This window comes from Hipposideros armiger, unplaced genomic scaffold (assembly GCF_001890085.2).
Source record: "Hipposideros armiger isolate ML-2016 unplaced genomic scaffold, ASM189008v1 scaffold_99, whole genome shotgun sequence".
Classification (NCBI taxonomy): domain Eukaryota; kingdom Metazoa; phylum Chordata; class Mammalia; order Chiroptera; family Hipposideridae; genus Hipposideros; species Hipposideros armiger.
In genome coordinates, this window is record NW_017731449.1 from 2,916,350 (window position 1) to 2,922,349 (window position 6,000).

General features: G+C 40.7%; 1 protein-coding gene across 1 annotated transcript in view; it reads left to right on the plus strand.

Annotated features, from left to right (window-relative positions):
• Positions 1-6,000, plus strand: part of TSHR (thyroid stimulating hormone receptor) — a 113,489-nt gene that overhangs the window by 82,577 nt on the left and 24,912 nt on the right. The gene's annotated exons all lie outside the window — the stretch shown is intronic.

Consider the following 6,000-nt stretch of genomic DNA (forward strand, 5'->3'; position numbering starts at 1 on the left):
TTACAGTTTATTTTAGTCATTGTAACTATACCTTGAAACACAGGGAAAAAATCAGTGTACCATTTTCACCTTACTTTCTTGGCATTGTTATGTAAGATATTAAAGTTATTTGAAGAAGTATAATAAATGTGGGGAATATTTCTTCATTAAGGATAATGTGTTTCTTGATATTTAAAAGTCTAGAACAGAGATCAACAACCTTTTTCTGGAAAGGGCCAGAGAGCAATTATTTTGGGCTTTGTGAGCCATATGATCTCAGTTGCAGCGACTCAGCTCTTCCATTGTAGTGTGAGAGCAGCCACAGACAGTACATAAGAAATGAGTGCGGCTGTGTTCCAATAAAACTTTATTTAGAAAAACAGTCAGCAAACAGGAATTGACTGGATGGCCATAATTTGTGAACCTCTTGTCTAGATGAAGATATTCAGCGAGGATGACCATTGTGTGATAAAATGTGTAGTCTATTTCTCCCAATTCCTGGTAAAGGTTAATGAGCAAGCATGGGATAAAGATAAGAAGTATCTGAACAAAAACATTTTTGGGTTTGAAAGTTCAGATTCAATCATAATAGAAAACAAAGATCTTTTTTTTTTCCAGTCAATATTTTGAATCCAAACTTGAAACTCTGCTCCTGTTATAAAACAATATTTATCTGTTCATCATTCTACCCTAAGTTTGTGACTCCTAGTTAATATAAACTTATTTTTTCTTAGCTTTAAGCACTTCATTAAAAGGTATCATGTAAATCCAAGGTAAAATTAGGATGATGGTGATAAGGAGGCCTGGAACTAGAGGAAGATAAGGGTTGAACTACAGATGGAGAAAACAGAGGCCATTTTCCACAGTAATAATGAAACAGCATTCACTGATTGTGACATAGGAGTGATGCCTCTGGTCTCAATGCTAATTGTAATTTTAAACTAATGGAAACACATCAGTATCCTAGAATTACCCTAATAGCGTTAAAAGATTTCACAAAGCATCTTAACAATCTGGTAAATTCTCCAAAAGTGTGTTCAAATATCTTTAGGTTCAAATTTAAACAAAATATCATCCAAAAGAACAATTATTCCCCATCATCCACATCATGTCAATTTACTGAAATAAGCAGATTTGACCTCATTTAGATGCTCTTTTGTTAGTATAACTGAAGAAGACGATTGCAGCCAAGTTGGACAAATTCCACATTGAGAACAAGCACTGATGCCTCCGCAGCAGTTGGGTAATTAGTTAAAAGTTCACAAAAATTATGGCAGATGTGTAAAAGCACATGGTCCTGTGATTTCATATGGAACCAAGCACACTGTCATCACTCAGAGGTGAAATTAATAAAAACACAAGCACCCTTTGTTCAACAGAAGTTGACCTGCTCTCGGTCACAACTTAAGTCACACATTCATTCTTTGGAACCTCTTTTCCATCCTCTCTTTCTACACAGTCTGGTGTGGGGATATGTTGCTTATCTCAAAAATGTCTAATTCTCTGTATTGTATTTTATATTGTCAAACTCTGGTAACTAGCTACTATCTGACAGTAAACATTTGGGTAAGGGGAAAAACACCATCTTGATTGCTAAGAATGTACCAAAACATGAATCATTATGAACCGAGAAGTCAACACAACTCATGTGCTAATTAGCATCACATATTAGCCGACTAGAAGCAAAACACTGCAGCTTGGAGCACTGGGAAAAGATGACGATAGGGAGGATTATAGGATTAAGCAGGCTATTATTTTTCACTGGGTAAGTGTTTAAACAGCTTGGAGGATATTCTCCAAGGCTGGCTTTTACCCCTGCTATTGAAACCTTGAGCATTTTCTCACCTGTGACTGTTTACAGACAGGTATCCTAATTTCTGCTACCAAAAGGATTTCCATAGATCAGTGAGGGGCTGAGCAGGGGTCCCCTTTAATTTTCCAAATAACGAATGCTACGGGAGGGAAACATGGCTCCCCATAGAAGTGTTCCCATGAGAGTCTCACAAAATAAACAGGTGTCAGCCCAAATGTCCCCTAAAGGGATGATGGAGATACAGGCTGAAATTCCATCTTAGAGCTGAAATGTATCCTAAAGCTCCCCAGAGAGAAAAGCTCAGCACAACCACAACTTTCCTTGCCACAGTGTCACACTCCTTCCCCTGACATAGGTCCCTTCCACATCCAAAAGTAATGTAGAGGGTGCTTCTAGCTAGAAGTTACCCAGCAACTGGAGTTTGGGTTATTCATCCAGCATGTTTTTATTGAATGGCTTCTGTGTGCCAAGAGTGAGTCCAGTGGGGATGTGAACCAAAACACTGCATAATACTAAATTCTTCAGTTGGATATTCTTCCCGAACTCATTCCCAACCATCTTCATTTTCCTGACCACTGTGTTCTTCCTTAACTATGAGGTACACAGCACTTAAACAAGGGCAGGGTTTCTTAAGAACTCCCACTATCCCGCCATATAAAAAATGTGGCATATCTTTTCTAGGAAGAACTTCATTTCTTCCAAGAAAGTCTCAAAGAGGTATAAGTTCTGCAAACAATGAAACAGTGTTGAAAAAACACAAGTAGCAGTGTCCATATTATTTTTAAAGGAAATACCAGTTACTCTCCCTTCTCGGTATTTGAATTTAGAAATCATAAATTCAAGAAGTCTTTCCTTTCAACCCTAACTCCAAGATGTTCTACTGTGTTGTTAGTTCATTTATGTTCATCTTGTCCTTGCAACAGATAGTTTAAATGATTACACACCCTTATAAAATAATTATTGTCTGGAGTACTTACCTATATAACCTAGCAAGATTTGTGATTAATTTGCCCAAGCTGGGCTATAGAAAGAATGTGGATTCTAGAGGAATCAGGATAAGGCATGGTCAAAGAATGCCAGTTGAACTAGACTGGCATTCCCATAATCATTAGTGATAAATGGGGCTGATGGAAGCACTTTTTTCCTGGCTATTAAATCTTCTGCCAATGTGTCTCTCCATTCCACCCCCTTAGATTCAGATGGAAGGTAGGAGCAGCAATCTGAACCCAGGTTAAAAGCTAAATAGGGCAGCCCTCCACATTACTGAAGCAGAGACAGTTTCATCTTTGAGCACCTAATTATCTCTAAGAGGTAAAGTACCCAAACAACCCTGTTGGCTTTAGAGAACGCAGCCTCCCTCAAGACTCAGTTCATTTCCATTCAAGCTGGCTGCGCCCTCTCTCCACCCTCCTTCTTGCCTCCTGGACTCTGGCTGGCTTTTCCAGTTTGAAATCTTCGGCAGTGTTTCTGGTAAACTGCAATACTTATCAACCAGCCTTCTTATCCTTCGGGGCATATTGAATATCAGATGAAAACACAGAAGAATTGGACAAGCAATTGTTTAGTTCTACAATCGTTTCTAATGATGAGACCAAGCTGATTTTCACTCACAGCAGTTGGAGATGACGACAAACTGAGATGAACCCGTCAGTTATTACTCGACTTTCAGCAGTCTGGGAACAGAATGTGATCTGCGAGCTGCATGGTCCAAAGAATACAAAAAGGGACACAAGGCAGCGTGGCTCTCACGCTGAGCTTAGTTGTCTTTTTATGAAATCATGCTGTCCCCGATCTTCACTCAGCTGTTGTTTTCTCCAAGGTGTCTCTTGCCTGCTCCAGCTATCACTGAGCAAAGGTACTCTGTGGACACAGTGGGCTGAAGGAGAGCCAAACAATGAGCAAATGAAGCCCGTGACTGAGAGCCGTAGGAGGATAGCCCTTTATCCAGCCAGCACAGATTGGCTGCTGTAGCACCTCAGTTGGACCTTGTACATATATGAGATGAACTGACTCCTTCCATTTCAGACTTAACAATGCCCTGGAAGCTTGGTGTCCAGTCACTGCTAAAGAGGCCATGTCTGGGCCATACCCTTGTGGCATTTGTAAACCAGCTGTCCTGTCACGGCCATCAAGAAAGTCAATTGAAGGGCCGGCCGAGTGGCTCAGTTGGTTAAGAGATCGCTCAAGGGTTTGAGCTCTGAGCAACAGCGGTTCGAGTCCAGCCCGAGCTGAGCAGCCAGCCGCTGAGCTGCCAACAGGTGGCAGGATGGCTCAGCTTAAAAAAAAAACAAAAAAGGAAAGTCAATTGACCATTACACCATACGCCGAGTCGTCTAGTCTTTCATTTTCTACTATTTTCCCCTTAAAGCAGTCACATGGGTCACCCTAAGAGTTTAGCATCACCCTCCCCACTATTTTGGAAGACAGGTGCATTGATTTTTTTTTTTATTCACTCATTTACACATTCATTCAACAAATAGTTTTAGAGGCATTGAACTCGGCACTTGTGATACAGCAGTGAATGAGACAGAGAGCTTATATTCTGGCTGGGGAGACAGATGATGAGCAAGTAATCAAATAAAAAAAACAAGATAATGACATATTGTGACAATGCCATAAAAGGAATAAAAAGTGTGCTTAGGAAATCTGGTGGCATTAGGAAGTTCCCAACATCAGTCTGAGAAAAAATGGAAAGAATCACAAAACCTATACCAGAATATGAGACCTCATTGTGTGGAGTTGAAGTACTTACTTGTCACTTGGTTAATCCTTTATCCTGCCCAGGAGAGGGAGAATTCATCAGTGGTTGTTAAAACTCTTGTTCCTCCAAATGATCCAGGGAAGACCCATCTTTGGCGCTGAGGCTGCTATCTCTTATTCTAAGTAAGTTCCATCCTCCACAGAAGACCTGCTGGACCAGAAGAGGCGGAAGGCAGGCCTCACAGAAGCATGGCTCCTGCCTTTGCCTTCTGAACAGCAACAGAGGCTGCCTCCCCTCACGGCAGCCACCATTGAGGCCAACCTCCCTCTCCTCAACTCTGATTCAGAGAAAGAGAGGAGGGCTCCAGAAAAGGAACCATTCTGACCGAAAGTCCTCATGTCTCACTGCTATTACGAACCATCATCCTTGAGAATTTTCCATCATGAAGAGGAAATACCATAAATAGAATGATGGAAGCGTTATCCCTATCTAAGCAGACCTCCTAAGGATCTTTGCTGTATTCATTTTGTATCAGCAGCTGACCATTCACTAACTTTTCAATTGAGTAGGCTATGTGGTGAGTTATTCTAAACATATGTAAACTGAGATCACGTATAACAAAGGTATACATGTGCTTTGTTTCTTTTTAGACAAGTTTGTTCTCTAAAAAAGCTGGAGGTGTTGGGGGGTGGGGGGAGGCCAGTTTCAAAATCCTTAGAAGCTTTTATTATCCATTTGGAGGTGATTTTATGTTTCAGAATCACTTTGTGACTTAAATTGCTTCAAAAATATTTTACTCTCAAATGCCCCACGTATTTTCAAAATGAAAACATCAGTGTGCCCATCAAACTCCTTTAATGAAAGGTATACTCTCTAATCTTATCTACATAATCTGTCCTCCCCCAAATAAGACTGTCAGAGAAAATACAGACCACCCAATTAAGTTTGAATTTCACAAAGGAAAAAAGGAAACAAACAGAAAGCACATTTCTTCAGTTGTGTGTGGTACAGTACACACCATTTACCCTCCAGCTGTTTGCATGCCTCATGTGGCTAACAACCAAAATAAAATCAGCCATTATTATAAATAAATAAACAAATAAATACATACATTTGAATTTCAGATAAACGACATATAACTTTTAGTATAAGATTGTTTCAAAAATTGCATGGGGAATACTTATACTAAAAAATATTCGCTGTTTATCTAGGCTATATTTGTATTTGCTAAATATGGCAACTCTGTCCCAAAGAAAAGGTCTGAATTTCTGACAGTGTTCATTACCCCTCACCACCTTCACCACCTTCATTCTGTTCCTTCTTAAAAAGTGAATGGGAGGGCCGGCCGAGTGGCGCGTTGGTTAAGAGCTGGCTTGGGACGCCAGAGGGCCCCGGTTCGGATCCCACATGAGGGCCAGTGACACTGCCTTCTACAGCTAAGATGCTGAACAACAGCTCCACCTGGAGCTGGGATGCCGTGAGTCGCCGGCAACGGCATAGGCTTCAG